The following is a 22,926-nucleotide window of genomic DNA, read 5'->3' on the forward strand; positions in this document are numbered from 1 at the left end:
TCCTGGGATAACCACACACTACTTCCTCACAAAGAACACACAGAGGGTGTGTGAAATTACATAGGCACTGCATCCCGGCTAGCTCAGTCGGTAGCGAGTGAGACTCTTAATCTCAGGGTTGTGGGTTTGAGCCCCATGTTCGGTGTGATGCTTTTTAAAGGCTTCTCCATTTTCGGGTTTAAAATGAACTCTCACCTTTTTCAGATATTTTGCTGAGGCTTAAAACTACACACACACACACATCCTGCAGTTTGCCTCACGAGTCCCACAGGACTCCACACAACGCAGCACTTCCCGCCCTGGGAGGCGCCGCTGGGAGCGGTCCTAGGCCGAGCCTTTCCTGCGCCCTTTCCTAGCCTGAGCCGCCCGTGCTTACAGCAAGCTCGGAGTCCTCTCTGGTCCGTCCTGTCCCCCCCGTCCTTTCAAAAAGAGGACTTTAAAGTCTCAACCCTGCTGGTGTTATGATTAAAGTAGGTATGAAAACTACTTTATGTCAGCAGCGGGATTTGATCACAGGACTGGGGAAGATATTGCTCTTGAATGTGGCACCTTACACCGCTCGGCCATTCCGGCAGCCTGTGGAGCACAGCTCTGGAGGCTGACTGCCACCTCGTGACACAGGGAGAGTTCACACTGTTCTCTACTGGACATTTAAGTATGTGCCCAGAGACAGGTTGAGAGGACAGATGCATGTATGTACTAGAGTGAGCTCCATAGAGACTGATGGGGACATAAGACTGGGGTAGAGCGAGAGATGGAGAAAGAAAAAGGTGCCTGTGTCGAGTCAGCAGCACAGAAAATGAAACAAAGGGGCCTCCTGGGATAACCACTCACTACTTCCTCACAAAGAACACACAGAGGGTGTATGAAACAACATCGGCACTGCAGCCCGGCTAGCTCAGTCGGTAGAGCATGAGACTTTTAATCTCAGGGTCGTGGATTTGAGCCCCATGTTGGTTGTGATGCTTTTTAAAGGCTTCTCCATTTTCGGGTTCAACATTAACTCTAAGCTTTTTCAGATATTTCGCTGAGGCTTAAAACTACACACACACACATCCTGCAGTTTGCCTCACGATTCCCACAGGACTCCACACAACGCAGCACTTCCCGCCCTGGGAGACGCCGCTGGGAGCGGTCCTAGGCCGAGCCTTTCCTGCGCCCATTCCTAGCCTGAGCCGCCCGTGCTTACAGTGAGCTCGGAGTCCGCTCCGGTCCGTCCTGTTCCCCCCCATCCTATCAAACAGAGGAGTTTAAGGTCTCATCCCCGCTGGTGTTATGATTAAAGTAGGTATGAAAACTACTTTATGTCAGCAGCAGTATTTGATCACAGGACTGGGGAAGATACTGCTCTTGAATGTGGCACCTTACACCGCTCGGCCATTCCGGCAGCCTCCTGAACACGGCTCTGGAGGCTGACTGCCACCTCTCGAAACAGGGAGAGTTCACAATCTTCTCTACTGGACATTTAAGTATGTGCCCAGAGACAGGTTGAGAGGACAGATACATGTATGTACCAGAGTGAGCTTCAGAGAGACTGATGGGTACATAAGACTGGGGTAGAGCGAGAGATGGAGAAAGAGAAAGGTGCCTGTGTCGAGTCAGCAGCAGAGAAAATGAAACAAAGGAGCCTCCTGGGAAAACCACACACTACTTCCTCACAAAGAACACACAGAGGCTGTGTGAAATGACATGAGCACAGCAGCCTGACTAGCTCAGTCGGTAGAGCATGAGACTCTTAATCTCAGGGTCGTGGGTTCGAGCCCCACATTGGGCGTGATGCTTTTTAAAGGCTTCTCCATTTTCGGGTTTAACATTAACTCTCACCTTTTTCAGATATTTTGCTGAGGCTTAAAACTACACACACACACACACATCCTGCAGTTTGCCTCACGATTCCCACAGGACTCCACACAACGCAACACTTCCCGCCCTGGGAGGCGCCGCTGGGACCGGTCCTAGGCCGAGCCTTTCCTGCGCCCTTTCCTAGCCTGAGCCGCCCATGCTTACAGCGAGCTCGGAGTCCGCTCCGGTCCGTCCTGTCCCCCCCATCCTTTCAAAAAGAGGAGTTTAAGGTCTCATCCCCGCTGGTGTTATGATTAAAGTAGGTATGAAAACTACCTTATGTCGACAGTGGGATTTGATCACAGGACTGGGGACGATACTGCTCTAAAATGTGGCACCTTACACCGCTCGGCCATTCGGGAAGCCTCCTGAACACGGCTCTGGAGGCTGACTGCCACTTCGCGAAACAGGGAGTGTTCACACTGTTCTCTACTGGACATTTAAGTATGTGCCCAGAGACAGGTTGAGAGGACAGATGCATGTATGTACCAGAGTGAGCTCAAGAGAGACTGATGGGGACATAAGACTGGGGTAGAGCGAGAGATGGAGAAAGAGAAAGGTGCCTGTGTCGAGTCAGCAGCAGAGAAAATGAAACAAAGGGGCCTCCTGGGATAACCACACACTACTTCCTCACAAAGAACACACAGAGGATGTGTGAAATTACATAGGCACAGCAGCCCGGCTAGCTTAGTCGGTAAAGCATGAGACTCTTAATCTCAGGGTCGTGGGTTTGAGCCCCACGTTGGGCGTGATGCTTTTTAAAGGCTTATCCATTTTCGGGTTTAACATTAACTCTCACCTTTTTCAGATATTTCGCTGAGGCTTAAAACTACACACACACACAGACATCCAGCAGTTTGCCTCACGATTCCCACAGGACTCCACACAACGCAGCAGTTCCCACCCTGGGAGGCGCCGCTGGGAGCTGTCCTAGGCCGAGCCTCTCCTACGCCCTTTCCTAGCCTGAGCCGCCCGTGCTTACAGCGAGCTGGGAGTCCGCTCCGGTCCGTCCTATCTCCCCCCCATCCTTTCAAAAAGAGGAGTTTAAGGTCTCAACCCCGCTGGTGTTATGATTAAAGTAGGTATGAAAACTAATTTATGTCGGCAGCGGGAATTGATTACGGGACTGGGGAAGATTCTGCTCTTGAATGTGGCACCTTACACCGCTCGGAAATTCCGGCAGCCTCCCGAACATGGCTCTGGAGGCTGACTGCCACCTCGCGAAACAGGGAGAGTTCACACTGTTCTCTACTGGACATTCAAGTATGTGCCCAGAGACAGGTTGAGAGGACAGATGCATGTATGTACCAGAGTGAGCTCCAGAGAGACTGATGGGGACATAAAACTGGGGTAGAGCGAGGGATGGAGAAAGGTGCCTGTGTCGAGTCAGCAGCAGAGAAAATGAAACAAAGGGGCCTCTTGGGATAACCACACACTACTTCCTCACAAAGAACACACAGAGGTTGTGTGAAATACCACAGGCACAGCAGCCCGGCTAGCTCAGTCAGTAGAGCATGAGACTCTTAATCTCAGGGTCGTGGGTTCGAGCCCCACATTGGGCGTGATGCTTTTTAAAGGCTTCTCCATTTTCGGGTTTAACATTAACTCTCACCTTTTTCAGATATTTCGCTGAGGCATAAAACTACACAAACACACATCCTGCAGTTTGCCTCACGATTCCCACAGGACTCCACACAACGCAGCACTTCCAGCCCTGGGAGGCGCCGCTGGGAGCGGTCCTAGGCTGACCATTTCCTGCGCCCTTTCCTAGCCTGAGCCGCCCGTGCTTACAGCGAGGTTGGAGTCCGCTCCGGTCCGTCCTGTCACCCCCCCATCCTTTCAAAAAGAGGAGTTTAAGGTCTCATCCCTGCTGGTGTTATGATTAAAGTAGGTATGAAAACTACTTTATGTCGGCAGCAGGATTTGATCACAGGATTGGGGAAGATGCTGCTCTTAAATGTGGCGTCTTACACCGCTCAGCCATTCCGGCAGCCTCCAAAACACGGCTCTGGAGGCTGACTGCCACCTCGCGAAACAGGGAGAGTTCACACTGTTCTCTACTGGACATTCAAGTATGTGCCCAGAGACAGGTTGAGAGGACAGATGCATGTATGAACCAGAGTGAGCTCCAGAGAGACTGATGGGGACATAAGACTGGGGTAGAGCGAGAGATGGAGAAAGGTGCCTGTGTCGAGTCAGCAGCAGAGAAAATGAAACAAAGGGGCCTCTTGGGATAACCACACACTACTTCCTCACAAAGAACACACAGAGGTTGTGTGAAATACCATAGACACAGCAGCCTGGTTAGCTCAGTCGGTAGAGCATGAGACTCCTAATCTCAGGGTCGTGGGTTCGAGCCCCACGTTGGGCGTGATAATTTTTAAAGGCTTTTCCATTTTCGGGTTTAACATTAACTCTCACCTTTTTCAGATATTTCGCTGAGGCTTAAAACGAGACACACACACACATCCTGCTGTTTGCCTCACGATTCCCACAGGACTCCACACAACGCAGCACTTCCAGCCCTGGGAGGCGCCGCTGAGAGCGGTCCTAGGCCAATCCTTTCCTGCGCCCTTTCCTAGCCTGAGCCGCCCATGCTTACAGCGAGCTCGGAGTCCGCTCCGGTCCATCCTGTCCCCCCCCATCCTTTCAAAAAGTGGAGTTTAAGGTCTCATCCCCGCTGGTGTTATGATTAAAGTAGGTATGAAAACTACTTTATGTCAGCAGTGGGATTTGATCACGGGACTGGGGACGATAAAGCTCTAGAATGTGGCACCTTACACCGCTCGGCCATTCCGGTAGCCTGCGGAACACTACTCTGGAGGCTGACTGCCACCTCGCAAAACAGGGAGAGTTCACACTGTTCTCTACTGGACATTTAAGTATGTGCCCAGAGACAGGTTGAGAGGACAGATGCATGTATGTACCAGAGTGAGCTCCAGAGAGACTGATGGGGACATAAGACTGGGGTAGAGCGAGAGATGGAGAAAGAGAAAGGTGCCTGTGTCGAGTCAGCAGCAGAGAAAATGAAACAAAGGGGCCTCCTGGGATAACCACACACTACTTCCTCACAAAGAACACACAGAGGATGTGTGAAATTACATAGGCACAGCAGCCCGGCTAGCTTAGTCGGTAGAGCATGAGACTCTTAATCTCAGGGTCGTGGGTTTGAGCCCCACGTTGGGCGTGATGCTTTTTAAACGCTTATCCATTTTCGGGTTTAACATTAACTCTCACCTTTTTCAGATATTTCGCTGAGGCTTAAAACTACACACACACACACACATCCTGCAGTTTGCCTCACGATTCCCACAGGACTCCACACAACGCAGCAGTTCCCACCCTGGGAGGCGCCGCTGTGAGCTGTCCTAGGCCGAGCCTCTCCTACGCCCTTTCCTAGCCTGAGCCGCCCGTGCTTACAGCGAGCTGGGAGTCCGCTCCGGTCCGTCCTATCTCCCCCCATCCTTTCAAAAAGAGGAGTTTAAGGTCTCAACCCCGCTGGTGTTATGATTAAAGTAGGTATGAAAACTAATTTATGTCGGCAGCGGGAATTGATTACGGGACTGGGGAAGATTCTGCTCTTGAATGTGGCACCTTACACCGCTCGGAAATTCCGGCAGCCTCCCGAACATGGCTCTGGAGGCTGACTGCCACCTCGCGAAACAGGGAGAGTTCACACTGTTCTCTACTGGACATTCAAGTATGTGCCCAGAGACAGGTTGAGAGGACAGATGCATGTATGTACCAGAGTGAGCTCCAGAGAGACTGATGGGGACATAAGACTGGGGTAGAGCGAGAGATGGAGAAAGGTGCCTGTGTCGAGTCAGCAGCAGAGAAAATGAAACAAAGGGGCCTCTTGGGATAACCACACACTACTTCCTCACAAAGAACACACAGAGGTTGTGTGAAATACCACAGGCACAGCAGCCCGGCTGGCTCAGTCGGTAGAGCATGAGACTCTTAATCTCAGGGTTGTGGGTTCGAGCCCCATGTTGGGTGTGATGATTTTTAAAGGCTTTCCCATTTTCGGGTTTAACATTAACTCTCACCTTTTTCAGATATTTTGCTGAGGCTTAAAACGAGACACACACACACATCCTGCCGTTTGCCTCACGATTCCCACAGGACTCCACACAACGCAGCACTTCCAGCCCTGGGAGGCGCCGCTGAGAGCGGTCCTAGGCCAAGCCTTTCCTGCGCCCTTTCATAGCCTGAGCCGCCCGTGCTTACAGCGAGATCGGAGTCCGCTCCGGTCCGTCCTGTCCCCCCCCCATCCTTTCAAAAAGTGGAGTTTAAGGTCTCATCCCCTTTGGTGTTATGATTAAAGTAGGTATGAAAACTACTTTATGTCAGCAGCGGGATTTGATCACGGGACTGGGGATGATACAGCTCTAGAATGTGGCACCTTACACCGCTCGGCCATTCCGGCAGCCTGCGGAACACTGCTCTGGAGGCTGACTGCCACCTCGCAAAACAGGGAGAGTTCACACTGTTCTCTACTGGACATTTAAGTATGTGCCCAGAGACAGGTTGAGAGGACAGATGCATGTATGTACCAGAGTGAGCTCCAGAGAGACTGATGGGGACATAAGACTGGGGTAGAGCGAGAGATGGAGAAAGAGAAAGGTGCCTGTGTCGAGTCAGCAGCAGAGAAAATGAAACAAAGGGGCCTCCTGGGATAACCACACACTACTTCCTCACAAAGAACACACAGAGGGTGTGTGAAATTACATAGGCACTGCATCCCGGCTAGCTCAGTCAGTAGCGAGTGAGACTCTTAATCTCAGGGTCGTGGGTTTGAGCCCCATGTTGGGTGTGATGCTTTTTAAAGGCTTCTCCATTTTCGGGTTTAAAATGAACTCTCACCTTTTTCAGATATTTTGCTGAGGCTTAAAACTACACACACACACACATCCTGCAGTTTGCCTCACGAGTCCCACAGGACTCCACACAACGCAGCACTTCCCGCCCTGGGAGGCGCCGCTGGGAGCGGTCCTAGGCCGAGCCTTTCCTGCGCCCTTTCCTAGCCTAAGCCGCCCGTGCTTACAGCAAGCTCGGAGTCCTCTCTGGTCCGTCCTGTCCCCCCCGTCCTTTCAAAAAGAGGACTTTAAAGTCTCAACCCTGCTGGTGTTATGATTAAAGTAGGTATGAAAACTACTTTATGTCAGCAGCGGGATTTGATCACAGGACTGGGGAAGATATTGCTCTTGAATGTGGCACCTTACACCGCTCGGCCATTCCGGCAGCCTGTGGAGCACAGCTCTGGAGGCTGACTGCCACCTCGCGACACAGGGAGAGTTCACACTGTTCTCTACTGGACATTTAAGTATGTGCCCAGAGACAGGTTGAGAGGACAGATGCATGTATGTACTAGAGTGAGCTCCATAGAGACTGATGGGGACATAAGACTGGGGTAGAGCGAGAGATGGAGAAAGAGAAAGGTGCCTGTGTCGAGTCAGCAGCACAGAAAATGAAACAAAGGGGCCTCCTGGGATAACCACACACTACTTCCTCACAAAGAACACACAGAGGGTGTATGAAATAACATCGGCACTGCAGCCCGGCTAGCTCAGTCGGTAGAGCATGAGACTTTTAATCTCAGGGTCGTGGATTTGAGCCCCATGTTGGTTGTGATGCTTTTTAAAGGCTTCTCCATTTTCGGGTTCAACATTAACTCTAAGCTTTTTCAGATATTTCGCTGAGGCTTAAAACTACACACACACACATCCTGCAGTTTGCCTCACGATTCCCACAGGACTCCACACAACGCAGCACTTCCCGCCCTGGGAGACGCCGCTGGGAGCGGTCCTAGGCCGAGCCTTTCCTGCGCCCATTCCTAGCCTGAGCCGCCCGTGCTTACAGTGAGCTCGGAGTCCGCTCCGGTCCGTCCTGTTCCCCCCCATCCTATCAAACAGAGGAGTTTAAGGTCTCATCCCCGCTGGTGTTATGATTAAAGTAGGTATGAAAACTACTTTATGTCAGCAGCGGTATTTGATCACAGGACTGGGGAAGATACTGCTCTTGAATGTGGCACCTTACACCGCTCGGCCATTCCGGCAGTCTCCTGAACACGGCTCTGGAGGCTGACTGCCACCTCTCGAAACAGGGAGAGTTCACAATCTTCTCTACTGGACATTTAAGTATGTGCCCAGAGACAGGTTGAGAGGACAGATACATGTATGTACCAGAGTGAGCTTCAGAGAGACTGATGGGTACATAAGACTGGGGTAGAGCGAGAGATGGAGAAAGAGAAAGGTGCCTGTGTCGAGTCAGCAGCAGAGAAAATGAAACAAAGGGGCCTCCTGGGATAACCACACACTACTTCCTCACAAAGAACACACAGAGGGTGTGTGAAATGACATAGACACAGCAGCCTGGCTAGCTCAGTCGGTAGAGCATGAGACTCTTAATCTCAAGGGCGTGGGTTCGAGCCCCACGTTGTGTGTGTTGCTTTTTAAAGGCTTCTCCATTTTCGGGTTTAACATTAACTCTCACCTTTTTCAGATATATTTAGCTGAGTCTTAAAACTACAAACACACACATCCTGCAGTTTGCCTCATGATTCCCACAGGACTCCACACAACGCAGCACTTCCCGCCTGGGAGGCGCCACTGGGAGCGGTCCTAGGCCGAGCCTTTCCTGCGCCCTTTCCTAGCCTGAGCTGCCTGTGCTTACAGCGAGCTGGGAGTCTGCTCCGGTCCGTCCTGTCCCCACCATCCTTTCAAAAAGAGGAGTTAAGGTCTCATCCCCGCTGGTGTTATGATTAAAGTAGGTATGAAAACTACTTTATGTCGGCAGCACGATTTGATCACCGGACTGGGGAAGATACTGCTCTTGAATGTGGTGCCTTACACCGCTCAGCCATTTCGGCAGCCTTCAGAACACAGCTCTGGAGGCTGACTGCCACCTTGCAAAACAGGGAGAGTTCACACTGTTCTCTACTGGACATTTAAGTATGTGCCCAGAGACAGGTTGAGAGGAGAGATGCATGTATGTACCAGAATGAGCTCCAGAGAGACTGATGGGGACATGAGACTGGGGTAGAGCGAGAGATGGAGAAAGAGAAAGGTGCCTGTGTCTACTCAGCAGCAGAGAAAATGAAACAAAGGGGCCTCCTGGGATAACCACACACTACTTCCTCACAAAGAACACACATAGGGTGTGTGAAATGACATAGGCGCAGCAACCCGGCTAGCTAGGTCGGTAGAGCATGAGACTTTTAATCTCAGGGTCGTGGGTTAGAGCCCCATGTTGGGCGTGATGCTTTTTAAAGGCTTCTCCATTTTCGGGTTTAACATTAACTCTCACCTTTTTCAGCTATTTCGCTGAGGCTTAAAACTACACACACAAACATCCTGCAGTTTGCCACACAATTCCCACAGGACTCCACACAACGCAGAACTTCCCGCCCTGGGAGGCGCCGCTGGAAGCGGTCCTAGGTCGAGCCTTTCCTGCGCCCTTTCCTAGCCTGAGCCGCCCGTGCCTACAGCGAGCTCGGAGTCCGCTCCGGTCCGTCCTGTCCCCCCCCCATCCTTTCAAAAAGAGGAGTTTAAGGTCTCATCCCCTCTGGTGTTATGATTAAAGTAGGTATGAAAACTACTTTATGTTGGCAGCAGGATTGGATCACCGGACTGGGGAAGATACTGCTCTTAAATGTGGCGCCTTACACCGCTCGGCCATTCTGGCAGCCTCCGGAACACCGCTCTGGAAGCTGACTGCCACCTCGCGAAACAGGGAGAGTTCATACTGTTCTCTACTGGACATTTAAGTATGTGCCCAGAGACAGGTTGAGAGGACAGATGCATGTATGTACCAGAGTGAGCTCCAGATAGACTGATGGGGACATAAGACTGGGGTAGAGCGAGAGATGGAGAAAGAGAAAGGTGCCTGTGTCGAGTCAGCAGCAGAGAAAATGAAACAAAGGGGCCTCCTCGGATAACCACACACTAGTTCCTCACAAAGAACACACAGAGGGTGTGTGAAACGACAGGCACAGCAGCCGGGCTAGCTCAGTCGGTAGAGCACGAGACTCTGAATCTCAGGGTCGTGGGTTTGAGCCCCACGTTGGGTGTGATGCTTTTTAGAGGCTTATCCATTTTCGGGTTTAACATTAACTCTCACCTTTTTCAGATATTTCGCTGAGGCTTAAAACTACACACACACACATCCTGCAGTTTCCCTCACAATTGCCACAGGACTCCACACAACGCAGCACCTCCCACCCTGGGAGGCGCCGCTTGGAGCGGTCCTAGGCCGAGCCTTTCCTGCACCCTTTCCTAGCCTGAGCCGCCCGTGCTTACAGCGAGCTCGGAGTCCGCTCCGGTCCGTCCTGTCCCCCCATCCTTTCAAAAAGAGGAGTTTAAGGTCTTTTCCCCGCTGGTGTTATGATTAAAGTAGATATGAAAACTACTTTATGTCGCCAGCAGGATTTGATCACGGGACTGGGGAAAACACTGCATTTGAATGGGGTGCCTTACACTGCGCGGCCATTCCGGCAGCCTACGAAACACACCTCTGGAGGATGACTGCCACCACGCGACACACGGAGAGTTCACACTGTTCTCTACTGGACATTTAAGTATGTGCCCAGAGACAGGTTGAGAGGACAGATGCATGTATGTACCAGAGTGAGCTCCAGAGAGACTGATGGGGACATAAGACTGGGGTAGAGCGAGAGATGGAGAAAGAGAAAGGTGCCTGTGTCGAGTCAGCAGCAGAGAAAATGAAACAAAGGGGCCTCCTGGGATAACCACACACTACTTCCTCACAAAGAACACACAGAGGCTGTGTGAAATGCCATAGGCACAGCAGCGTGGCTAGTTCAGTCGGTAGAGCATGAGACTCTTAATCTCAGGGTCGTGGGTTCGAGCCCCACGTTGGGTGTGATCATTTTTAAAGGCTTCTCCATTTTCGGGTTTAACATTACCTCTCACCTTTTTCAGATATTTTGCTGAGGCTTAAAACTACACACACACACACATCCTGCAGTTTGCCTCACGAGTCCCACAGGACTCCACACAACGCAGCACTTCCCGCCCTGGGAGGCGCCGCTGGGAGCGGTCCTAGGCCAAGCCTTTCCTGCGCCCTTTCGTAGCCTGAGCCGCCTGTGCTTACAGCGAGCTTGTAGTCCGCTCCGCTCCGTCCTGTCCCCCCCCATCCTTTCAAAAAGAGGATTTTAAGGTCTAATCCCCGCTGGTGTTATGATTAAAGAAGGTATGAAAACTACTTTACGTTGGCAGCGGTATTTGATCACAGGACTGGGGAAGATACTGCTCTTGAATGCGGCGCCTCACACCGCTCGGCCATTCCGGCAGCCTCCCAAACACAGCTCTGGAGGCTGACTGCCACCTCGCGAAACAGGGAGAGTTCACACTGTTCTCTACTGGACATTTAAGTATGTGCCCAGAGACAGGTTGAGAGGACAGATGCATGTATGTACCAGAGTGAGCTCCAGAGAGACTGATGGGGACATAAGACTGGGGTAGAGCGAGAGATGGAGAAAGAGAAAGGTGCCTGGGTCGAGACAGCAGCAGAGAAAATGAAACAAAGGGGCCTCCTGGGATAACCACACACTACTTCCTCACAAAGAACACACAGAGGGTGTGTGAAATGACATAGGCTCAGCAGCCCGGCTAGCTCAGTTGGTAGAGCATGCGACTCTTAATCTCAGGGTCGTTGGCTCCAGCCCCACATTTGGCGTGATGCTTTTTAAAGGCTTCTCCCTTTTCGGGTTTAACATTAACTCTCACCTTTTTCAGATATTTCGCTGAGGCTTTAAAATACACAAACACACATCCTGCATTTTGCCTCACGATTCCCACAGGACTCCACACAACGCAGCACTTCCCGCCCTGGGGGTCGCCGCTGGGAGTGGTCCTAGGCCGAGCCTTTCCTGCGCCCTTTCCTAGCCTGAGCCGCCCGTGCTTACAGCAAGCTCGGAGTCCGCTCCAGTCCGTCCTGTCCCCCCCCATCCTTTCAAAAAGAGGACTTTAAAGTCTCATCCCTGCTGGTGCTATGATTAAAGTAGGTATGAAAACTACTTTATGTCAGCAGCGGGATTTGATCACAGGACTGGGGAAGATACTGCTCTTGAATGTGGCGCCTTACACCGCTCGGCCATTCCGGCAGCCTGCGAAATACGTCTCTGGGGCTGACTGCCACCTCGCGACACAGGGAGAGTTCACTCTGTTCTCTACTGGACATTTAAGTATGTGCCCAGAGACAGGTTGAGAGGACAGATGCATGTATGTACTAGAGTGAGCTCCAGAGAGACTGATGGGGACATAAGACTCGGGTAGAGCGAGAGATGGAGAAAGAGAAAGGTGCCTGTGTCGAGTCAGCAGCAGAGAAAATGAAACAAAGGGGCCTCCTGGGATAACCACACACTACTTCCTCACAAAGAACACACAGAGGGTGTATGAAATAACAGTGGCACAGCAGCCTGGCTAGCTCAGTCGGTAGAGCATGAGACTCTTAATCTCAGGGTTGTGGGTTTGAGCCCCACGTTGGTTGTGATGCTTTTTAAAGGCTTCTCCATTTTCGGGTTTAACATTAACTCTCACCTTTTTCTGATATTTCGCTGAGGCTTAAAACTACACACACACACATCCTGCAGTTTGCCTCACGATTCCCACTGGACTCCACACAACGCAGCACTTCCCGCCCTGGGAGGCGCCGCTGGGAGCGGTCCTAGGCCGAGCCTTTCCTGCGCCCTTTCCTAGCCTGAGCCGCCCGTGCTTACAGCGAGCTCGGAGTCCGCTCCGGTCCGTCCTGTCCCCCCCCATCCTATCAAAAAGAGGAGTTTAAGGTCTCATACCCGCTGGTGTTATGATTAAAGTAGGTATGAAAACTACTTTATGTCGGCAGCGGTATTTGATCACAGGACTGGGGAAGATACTGCTCTTGAATGTGGCACCTTACACCGCTCGGCCATTCCGGCAGCCTACGGAACACCGCTCTGGAGGTTGACTGCCACCTCTCGAAACAGGGAGAGTTCACAATCTTCCCTACTGGACATTTAAGTATGTGCCCAGAGACAGGTTGAGAGGACAGATACATGTATGTACCAGAGTGAGCTCCAGAGAGACTGATTGGGACATAAGACTGGGGTAGAGCGAGAGATGGAGAAAGAGAAAGGTGCCTGTGTCGAGTCAGCAGCAGAGAAAATGAAACAAAGGAGCCTCCTGGGATAACCACACACTACTTCCTCTCAAAGAACACACAGAGGCTGTGTGAAATGACATAGGCACAGCAGCCCAACTAGCTCAGTTGGTAGAGCATGAGACTCTTAATCTCAGTGTCGTGGGTTTAAGCCCCACGTTAGGCGTGATGCTTTTTAAAGGCTTCTCCATTTTCGGGTTTAACATTAACTCTCACCTTTTTCAGATATTTTGCTGAGGCTTAAAACTACACACACACACACACATCCTGCGGTTTGCCTCACGATTCCCACAGGAGTCCACACAACGCAACACTTCCCGCCCTTGGAGGCGCCGCTGGGAGCGGTCCTAGGCCGAGCCTTTCCTGCGCCCTTTCCTAGCCTGAGCCGCCCGTGCTTACAGCGAGCTCGGAGTCCGCTCCGGTCCGTCCTGTCCCCCCCCATCATTTCAAAAAGAGGAGTTTAAAGTCTCATCCCCGCTGGTGTTATGATTAAAGTAGGTATGAAAACTACTTTATGTCAGCAGCGGGATTTGATCACGGGACTGTGGAAGATACTACTCTTGAATGTGGCGCCTTACACCGCTCGGCCATTCCGGCAGCCTGCGGAACACGGTTCTGACTGCCACCTCGCGAAACAGGGAGAGTTCACACTGTTCTCTAGTGGACATTTAAGTATGTGCCCAGAGACAGGTTGTAGGAAAGTACCATCTTGCCTGGCATGTTACCCCCATTTTTCACTGTATATATGTTGTTTTAGTTGTATGTGTCACTGGGACCCTGGTAACCCAGGGCCCCAGTGCTCATAAGTGTGCCTGAATGTGTTACCTGTGTAGTGACTAACTGTCTCACTGAGGCTCTGCTAATCAGAACCTCAGTGGTTATGCTCTCTCATTTCTTTCCAAATTGTCACTAACAGGCTAGTGACCATTTTTACCAATTTACATTGGCTTACTGGAACACCCTTATAATTCCCTAGTATATGGTACTGAGGTACCCAGGGTATTGGGGTTCCAGGAGATCCCTATGGGCTGCAGCATTTCTTTTGCCACCCATAGGGATCTCTGACAATTCTTCCACAGGCCTGCCACTGCAGCCTGAGTGAAATAACGTCCACGTTATTTCACAGCCATTTTACACTGCACTTAAGTAACTTATAAGTCACCTATATGTCTAACCTTTACCTGGTAAAGGTTAGGTGCAAAGTTACTTAGTGTGAGGGCACCCTGGCACTAGCCAAGGTGCCCCCACATTGTTCAGAGCCAATTCCCTGAACTTTGTGAGTGCTGGGACACCATTACACGCGTGCACTACATATAGGTCACTACCTATATGTAGATTCACAATGGTAACTCTGAATATGGCCATGTAACATGACTATGATCATGGAATTGCCCCCTCTATGCCATCCTGGCATAGTTGGCACAATCCCATGATCCCAGTGGTCTATAGCACAGACCCTGGTACTGCCAAACTGCCCTTCCTGGGGTTTCACTGCAGCTGCTGCTGCTGCCAACCCCTCAGACAGGCATCTGCCCTCCTGGGGTCCAGCCAGGCCTGGCCCAGGATGGCAGAACAAAGAACTTCCTCTGAGAGAGGGTGTGAAACCCTCTCCCTTTGGAAAATGGTGTGAAGGCAGGGGAGGAGTAGCCTCCCCCAGCCTCTGGAAATGCTTTGTTGGGCACAGAGGTGCCCAATTCTGCATAAGCCAGTCTACACCGGTTCAGGGACCCCTTAGCCCCTGCTCTGGCGCGAAACTGGACAAAGGAAAGGGGAGTGACCACTCCCCTGACCTGCACCTCCCCTGGGAGGTGTCCAGAGCTCCTCCAGTGTGCTCCAGACCTCTGCCATCTTGGAAACAGAGGTGCTGCTGGCACACTGGACTGCTCTGAGTGGCCAGTGCCACCAGGTGACGTCAGAGACTCCTGCTGATAGGCTCCTTCAGGTGTTAGTAGCCTATCCTCTCTCCTAGGTAGCCAAACCCTCTTTTCTGGCTATTTAGGGTCTCTGTCTCTGGGGAAACTTCAGATAACGAATGCAAGAGCTCATCCGAGTTCCTCTGCATCTCTCTCTTCACCTTCTGATAAGGAATCGACTGCTGACCGCGCTGGAAGCCTGCAAACCTGCAACATAGTAGCAAAGACGACTACTGCAACTCTGTAACGCTGATCCTGCCGTCTTCTCGACTGTTTTCCTGCTTGTGCATGCTGTGGGGGTAGCCTGCCTCCTCTCTGCACCAGAAGCTCCGAAGAAATCTCCCGTTGGTCGACGGAATCTTCCCCCTGCAACCGCAGGCACCAAAAAGCTGCATTACCGGTCCCTTGGGTCTCCTCTCAGCACGACGAGCGAGGTCCCTCGAATCCAGCGACTCTGTCCAAGTGACCCCCACAGTCCAGTGACTCTTCAGTCCAAGTTTGGTGGAGGTAAGTCCTTGCCTCACCTCGCTGGGCTGCATTGCTGGGAACCGCGACTTTGCAGCTACTCCGGCCCCTGTGCACTTCCGGCGGAAATCCTTTGTGCACAACCAAGCCTGGGTCCACGGCACTCTAACCTGCATTGCACGACTTTCTAAGTTGGTCTCCGGCAACGTGGGACTCCTTTGTGCAACTTCGGCGAGCACCGTTTCACGCATCCTCGTAGTGCCTGTTTCTGGCACTTCTTTGGGTGCTACCGGCATCAGAGAGGGCTCTTTGTCTTGCTCGACGTCCCCTCTCTCTGCTGTTCCAACTTGCAACCTCCTGGTCCCTCCTGGGCCTCAGCAGCGTCCAAAAACACTAACCGCACGATTTGCAGCTAGCAAGGCTTGTTGGCGTTCTTTCGGCGGGAAAACACTTCTGCACGACTCTCCACGGCGAGAGGGATCCGTCCACCAAAGGGGAAGTCTCTAGCCCTTTTCGTTCCTGCAGAAACCTCAGCTTCTTCTGTCCAGTAGAAGCTCCTTTGCACCCGCAGCTGGCATTTCCTGGGCATTTGCCCATCTCCGACTTGCTTGTGACTTTTGGACTTGGTCCCCTTGTTCCACAGGTACCATAGATTGGAAATCCACAGTTGTTGCATTGCTGGTTTGTGTCTTTCCTGCATTATTCCTCTAACACGACTTCTTTGTCCTTAGGGGAACTTTAGTGCACTTTGCACTCACTTTTCAGGGTCTTGGGGAGGGTTATTTTTCTAACTCTCACTATTTTCTAATAGTCCTAGCGACCCTCTACAAGGTCACATAGGTTTGGGGTCCATTCGTGGTTCGCATTCCACTTTTGGAGTATATGGTTTGTGTTGCCCCTATCCGTATGTTTCCCCATTGCATCCTATTGTAACTATACATTGTTTGCACTGTTTTCTAAGACTATACTGCATATTTTTGCTATTGTGTATATATATCTTGTGTATATTTCCTGTCCTCTCACTGAGGGTACACTCTAAGATACTTTGGCATATTGTCATAAAAATAAAGTACCTTTATTTTTAGTATAACTGTGTATTGTGTTTCCTTATGATATTGTGCATATGACACTAAGTGGTACTGTAGTAGCTTCACACGTCTCCTAGTTCAGCCTAAGCTGCTCTGCTAAGCTACCATTATCTATCAGCCTAAGCTGCTAGACACCCTATACACTAATAAGGGATAACTGGGCCTGGTGCAAGGTGCAAGTACCCCTTGGTACTCACTACAAGCCAGTCCAGCCTCCTACACAGGTTGAGAGGACAGATGCATGTACGTACCAGAGTGAGCTCCAGAGAGACTGATGGGGACATAAGACTGTGGTAGAGCGAGAGATTGAGAAAGAGAAAGGTGCCTGTGTCGAGTCAGCAGCAGAGAAAATGAAACAAAGGAGCCTCCTGGGATAACCACACACTACTTCCTCACAAAGAACACACAGAGGCTGTGTGATATGCCATAGGCACAGCAGCCTGACTAGCTCAGTCGGTAGAGCATGAGACTCTTAATCTCAGGGTTGTGGGTTCGAGCCCCACGTTGGGCGTGATGCTTTTTAAAGGCTTCTCCATTTTCAGGTTTAACATTAACTCTCACCTTTTTCAGATATTTTGCTGAGGCTTTAAACTACACACACACACACATCCTGCAGTTTGCCTCACGATTCCCACAGGACTCCACACAACGCAGCACTTCCCGCCCTGGAAGGCGCCGCTGGGAGCGGTCCTAGGCCAAGCCTTTCCTGCGCCCTTTCCTAGCCTGAGCCGCCCGTGCTTACAGCGAGCTCGGAGTCCACTGCGCTCCGTCCTGTCCCCCCCATCCTTTCAAAAAGAGGATTTTAAGGTCTCATCCCCACTGGTGTTATGATTAAAGTAGGTATGAAAACTACTTTATGTTGGCAGCGGTATTTGATCACAGGACTGGGGAAGATACTGCTCTTGAATGTGGCCCTGGAGGCTGACTGCCACATCTCGAAACAGGGAGAGTTCACACTGTTCTCTACTGGACATTTAAGTATGTGCCCAGAGACAGGTTGAGAGGACAGATGCATGTATGTACCAGAGTGAGCTCCAGAGAGACTGATGGGGACATAAGACTGGGGTAGAGCGGGAGATGTAGAAAGAGAAAGGTGCCTGTGTCGAGTCAGCAGCAGAGAAAATTAAACAAAGGGGCCTCCTGGGATAACCACACACTACTTCCTTACAAACAACACACAGAGGGTGTGTGAAATGAGATAGGCACAGCAGCCCGGCTAGCTCAGTGGGTAGAGCATGAGACTCTTAATCTCAGGGTTGTTGGATCGAGCCCCACGTTGGGCGTGATGCTTTTTAAAGGCTTCTCCATTTTCGGGTTGAACATTAACTCTCACCTTTTTCAGATATGTTGCTGAGGCTTAAAACTACACACACACACATCCTGCAGTTTGCTTCACGATTCCCACAGGACTCCACACAACGCAGCACTTCCCGCCCTGGGTGGCGCCGCTGGGAGCGGTCCTAGGCCGAGCCTTTCCTGCGCCCTTTCCTAGCCTGAGCCGCCCGTGCTTACAGCGAGCTCGGAGTCCGCTCCGGTCCGTCCTGTCCCCCCCCCCATCCTTTCAAAAAGAGGAGTTTAAAGTCTCATCCCCGCTGGTGTTATGATTAAAGTAGGAATGAAAACTACTTTATGTCAGCATCGGGATTTGACCACGGGACTGGGGAAGATACTGCTTTTGAATGTGGTGCCTTACACCGCTCGGCCATTCCGGCAGCCTGCGGAACACAGCTCTGGAGGCTGACTGCCACCTCGCGACACAGGGAGAGTTCACACTTTTCTCTACTGGACATTTAAGTATGTGCCCAGAGACAGGTTGAGAGGACAGATGCATGTATGTACCAGAGTGAGCTCCAGAGAGACTGATGGGGACATAAGACTGGGGTAGAGCGAGAGACGGAGAAAGAGAAAGGTGCCTGTGTCGAGTCAGCAGCAAAGACAATGAAACAAAGGGGCCTCCTGGGATAACCACACACTACTTCCTCACAAAGAACACACAGAGGGTGTGTGAAATAACATAGGCACGTCAGCCCGGCTAGCTCAGTCGGTAGAGCATGAGACTTTTAATCTCAGGGTCGTGGGTTCGAGCCCCACGTTGGGTGTGATGCTTTTTAAAGGCTTCTCCATTTTCGGGTTTAACATTAACTCTCACCTTTTTCAGATATTTCGCTGAGACTTAAAACTACACACACACACACATCCTGCAGTTTGCCTCACGATTCCCACAGGACTCCACACAACGCAGCACTTCCCGCCCTGGGAGGCGCCGCTGGGAGTGTTCCTAGGCCGAGCCTTTCCTGCGCCCTTTCCTAGCCTGGGCCGCCCGTGCTTACAGCGAGCTCGGAGTCCGCTCCGGTCCGTCCTGTCCCCCCCCCATCCTTTCAAAAAGAGGAGTTTAAGGTCTCATCCCCCCTGGTGTTATGATTAAAGTAGGTATGAAAACTACTTAATGTCAGCAGTGGGATTTGACCACAGGACTGGGGAAGATACTGCCCTTGAATGTGGCGCCTTACACCGCTCAGCCATTCCGGCAGCCTCCGGAACACGGCTCTGGAGGCTGACTGCCACCTTGCGACACAGGGAGAGTTCACACTGTTCTCTACTGGACATTTAAGTATATGCCAAGAGACAGGTTGAGAGGACAGATGCATGTATGTACCACAGTGAGCTCCAGAGAGACTGATGGGGACATAAGACTGGAGTAGAGCGAGAGATGGAGAAAGAGAAAGGTGCCTGGGTCGAGTCAGCAGCAGAGAAAATGAAACAAAGGGGCCTCCTGGGATAACCACACACTACACACTACTTCCTCACAAAGAACACACAGAGGGTGTGTGAAATGATATAGGTACAGCAGCCCGCCTAGCTCAGTCGGTAGAGCATGAGACTCTTAATCTCAGTGTCGTGGGTTCGAGCCCCACGTTGGGTGTGATGCTTTTCAAAGGCTTCTCCATTTTCAGGTTTAACATAAACTCTCACCTTTTTCAGATATTTCGCTGAGGCTTAAAACTACACACACACACATCCTGCAGTTTGCTTCACGATTCCCACAGGACTCCACACAACGCAGCACTTCCCGCCCTGGGTGGCGCCGCTGGGAGCGGTCCTAGGCCGAGCCTTTCCTGCGCCCTTTCGTAGCCTGAGCTGCCCGTTCTTACAGCGAGCTCGGAGTCCGCTCCGGTCCGTCCTGCCCCCCCCCCCATCCTTTCAAAAAGAGGAGTTTAAAGTCTCATCCCCGCTGGTGTTATGATTAAAGTAGGTATGAAAACTACTTTATGTCAGCAGCGGGATTTGACCACAGGACTGGGGAAGATATTGCTCTTGAATGTGGCGCCTTACACCGCTCGGCCATTCCGGCAGCCTCCGGAGCACGGCTCTGGAGGCTGACTGCCACCTCGCGAAACAGGGAGAGTTCACACTGTTCTCTACTGGACATTTAAGCATGTGCCCAGAGACAGGTTGATGCATGTATGTACCTGAGTGAGCTCCCGAAAGACTGATGTGGACATAAGACTGGGGTAGAGCGAGAGACGGAGAAAGAGAAAGGTGCCTGTGTCGAGTCAGCAGCAAAGACAATGAAACAAAGGGGCCTCCTGGGATAACCACACACTACTTTCTCACAAAGAACACACAGAGGGTTTGTAAAATGACATAAGCACAGCAGGCTGGCTAACTCAGTCGGTAGAGCATGAGACTCTTAATCTCAGGGTCGTGGGTTCGAACCCCACGTTGGGCGTGATGCTTTTTAAAGGCTTCTACATTTTTGGGTTTAACATTAACTCTCACCTTTTTCAGATATTTTGCTGCGGCTTAAAACTACACACACACACAGATCCTGCAGTTTGCCTCACGATTCCCACAGGACTCCACACAACGCAGCACTTCCCGCCCTGGGAGGCGCCGCCGGGAGCGGTCCTAGGCCAAGCCTTTCCTGCGCCCTTTCCTAGCCAGAGCCGCCCGTGCTTACAGCGAGCTCGGAGTCCGCTCCGCTCCGTCCTGTCCCCCCCCATCCTTTCAAAAAGAGGATTTTAAGGTCTCATCCCCGCTGGTGTTATGATTAAAGTAGGTATGAAAACGACTTTATGTTGGCAGCGGTATTTGATCACAGGACTGGGGAAGATACTGTTCTTGAATGTGGCGCCTCACACCGCTCGGCCATTCCGGCAGCCTCCGAAACACCGCTCTGGAGGCTGACTGCCACCTCGCGAAACAGGGAGAGTTCACACTGTTCTCTACTGGACATTTAAGTATGTGCCCAGAGTCAGGTTGAGAGGACAGATGCATGTATGTACCAAAGTGAGCTCCAGAGAGACTGATGGGGACATAAGACTGGGATAGAGCGAGAGATGGAGAAATAGAAAGGTGCCTGGGTCGAGTCAGCAGCAGAGAAAATGAAACAAAGGGGCCTCCTGGGATAATCACACACTACTTCCTCACAAAGAACACACAGAGGGTGTGTGAAATGATATAGGTACAGCAGCCCGCCTAGCTCAGTCGGTAGAGCATGAGACTCTTAATCTCAGGGTTGTGGGTTCGAGCCCCATGCTGGGTGTGATGCTTTTTAAAGGCTTCTCCATTTTCGGGTTTAACATAAACTCTCACCTTTTTCAGCTATTTTGCTGAGGCTTAAAACTACACACACACACACACATCCTGCAGTTTGCCTCACGATTCCCACAGGACTCCACACAACTCAGCACTTCCCGCCCTGGGAGGCGCCGCTGGGAGCGGTCCTATGCGAGCCTTTCCTGCGCCCTTTCCTAGCCTGAGCCACCCGTGCTTACAGCGAGCTCGGAGTCCGCTCCGGTCCGTCCTGTCCCCACCCATCCTTTCAAAAAGAGGAGATTAAAGTCTCATCCCCGCTGGTGTTATGATTAAAGTAGGTATGAAAACTACTTTATGTCAGCAGCAGGATTTGATCACAGGACTGGGGAAGATACTGCTCTTGAATGTGGCGCCTCACACCGCTCGGCCATTCCGGCAGCCTCCAAAACACCGCTCTGGAGACTGACTGCCACCTCGCGAAACAGGGAGAGTTCACACTGTTCTCTACTGGACATTTAAGTATGTGCCCACAGTCAGGTTGAGAGGACATATGCATGTATGTACCAAAGTGAGCTCCAGAGAGACTGATGGGGACATAAGACTGGAATAGAGCGAGAGATGGAGAAATAGAAAGGTGCCTGGGTCGAGTCAGCAGCAGAGAAAATGAAACAAAGGGCCCTCCTGGGATAACCACACACTACTTCCTCACAAAGAACACACAGAGGGTGTGTGAAATGATATAGGCACAGGAGCCCGCCTAGCTCAGTCGGTAGAGCATGAGACTCTTAATTTCAGGGTTGTGGGTTTGAGCCCCATGTGGGTGTGATGCTTTTTAAAGGCTTCTCCATTTTCGGGTTTAACATAAACTCTCACCTTTTTCAGATATTTTGCTGAGGCTTAAAACTACACACACACACACACATGCTGCAGTTTGGCTCACGATTCCCACCGGACTCCACACAACTCAGCGCTTCCCGCCCTGGGAGGCGCCGCTGGGAGCGGTCCTATGCGAGCCTTTCCTGCGCCCTTTCCTAGCCTGAGCCACCCGTGCTTACAGCGAGCTCGGAGTCCGCTCCGGTCCGTCCTGTCCCCACCCATCCTTTCAAAAAGAGGAGATTAAAGTCTCATCCCCGCTGGTGTTATGATTAAAGTAGGTATGAAAACTACTTTATGTCAGCAGCAGGATTTGATCACAGGACTGGGGAAGATACTGCTCTTGAATGTGGTGCCTTACACCGCTCGGCCATTCCGGCGACCTGTGGAACATGGCTCTGAAGGCTGACTGCCACCTCGCGACACAGGGAGAGTTCACACTGTTCTCTACTGGACATTTAAGTATGTGCCCAGAGACAGGTTGAGAGGACAGATGCATGTATGTACCAGAGTGAGCTCCAGAGAGACTGATGGGGACATAAGACTGTGGTAGAGCGAGAGATGGAGAAAGAGAAAGGTGCCTGTGTCGAGTCAGCAGCAAAGAAAATGAAACAAAGGGGCCTCCTGGGATAACTACACACTACTTCCTCACAAAGAACACACAGAGGGTGTGTGAAATGATATAGGCACGTCAGCCCGGCTAGCTCAGTCGGTAGAGCATGAGACTCTTAATCTCAGGGTCGTGGGTTTGAGCCCCACGTTGGGTGTGATGCTTTTTAAAGGCTTCTCCATTTTCGGGTTGAACATTAACTCTCACCTTTTTCAGATATTTTTCTGAGGCTTAAAACTACACACACACACATCCTGCAGTTTGCCTCACGATTCCCACAGGACTCCACACAACGCAGCACTTCCCGCCCTCGGAGGCGCCGCTGGGAGCGGTCCTATGCCAAGCCTTTCCGGCGCCCTTTCCTAGCCTGAGCTGCCCGTGCTTACAGCGAGCTCGGAGTCCGCTCCGCTCCGTCCTGTCCCCCCCCATCCTTTCA

General features: G+C 51.6%; 7 non-coding genes across 7 annotated transcripts; all 7 read left to right on the plus strand.

The window, feature by feature from the left end:
- The first annotated feature begins 887 nt into the window (after positions 1-887).
- Positions 888-967, plus strand: TRNAK-UUU (transfer RNA lysine (anticodon UUU)). Its single transcript has one exon. It is a non-coding gene; the product is annotated as a tRNA-Lys (tRNA).
- Positions 968-4,140: 3,173 nt separating this feature from the next.
- TRNAR-CCU (transfer RNA arginine (anticodon CCU)) lies at positions 4,141-4,213 on the plus strand. Its single transcript has one exon. It is a non-coding gene; the product is annotated as a tRNA-Arg (tRNA).
- Positions 4,214-7,400: 3,187 nt separating this feature from the next.
- On the plus strand, positions 7,401-7,480 carry TRNAK-UUU (transfer RNA lysine (anticodon UUU)). Its single transcript has one exon. It is a non-coding gene; the product is annotated as a tRNA-Lys (tRNA).
- A 1,547-nt stretch (positions 7,481-9,027) lies between these two features.
- TRNAK-UUU (transfer RNA lysine (anticodon UUU)) lies at positions 9,028-9,100 on the plus strand. The gene has a single exon. It is a non-coding gene; the product is annotated as a tRNA-Lys (tRNA).
- Positions 9,101-9,840: 740 nt separating this feature from the next.
- TRNAQ-CUG (transfer RNA glutamine (anticodon CUG)) lies at positions 9,841-9,913 on the plus strand. The gene has a single exon. It is a non-coding gene; the product is annotated as a tRNA-Gln (tRNA).
- Positions 9,914-16,906: 6,993 nt separating this feature from the next.
- Positions 16,907-16,979, plus strand: TRNAK-CUU (transfer RNA lysine (anticodon CUU)). The gene has a single exon. It is a non-coding gene; the product is annotated as a tRNA-Lys (tRNA).
- A 1,515-nt stretch (positions 16,980-18,494) lies between these two features.
- TRNAK-UUU (transfer RNA lysine (anticodon UUU)) lies at positions 18,495-18,567 on the plus strand. The gene has a single exon. It is a non-coding gene; the product is annotated as a tRNA-Lys (tRNA).
- The last annotated feature ends 4,359 nt before the right edge of the window (positions 18,568-22,926 follow it).

Source organism: Pleurodeles waltl, chromosome 6, assembly GCF_031143425.1.
Source record: "Pleurodeles waltl isolate 20211129_DDA chromosome 6, aPleWal1.hap1.20221129, whole genome shotgun sequence".
In the NCBI taxonomy this organism is placed as follows: Eukaryota; Metazoa; Chordata; class Amphibia; order Caudata; family Salamandridae; genus Pleurodeles; species Pleurodeles waltl.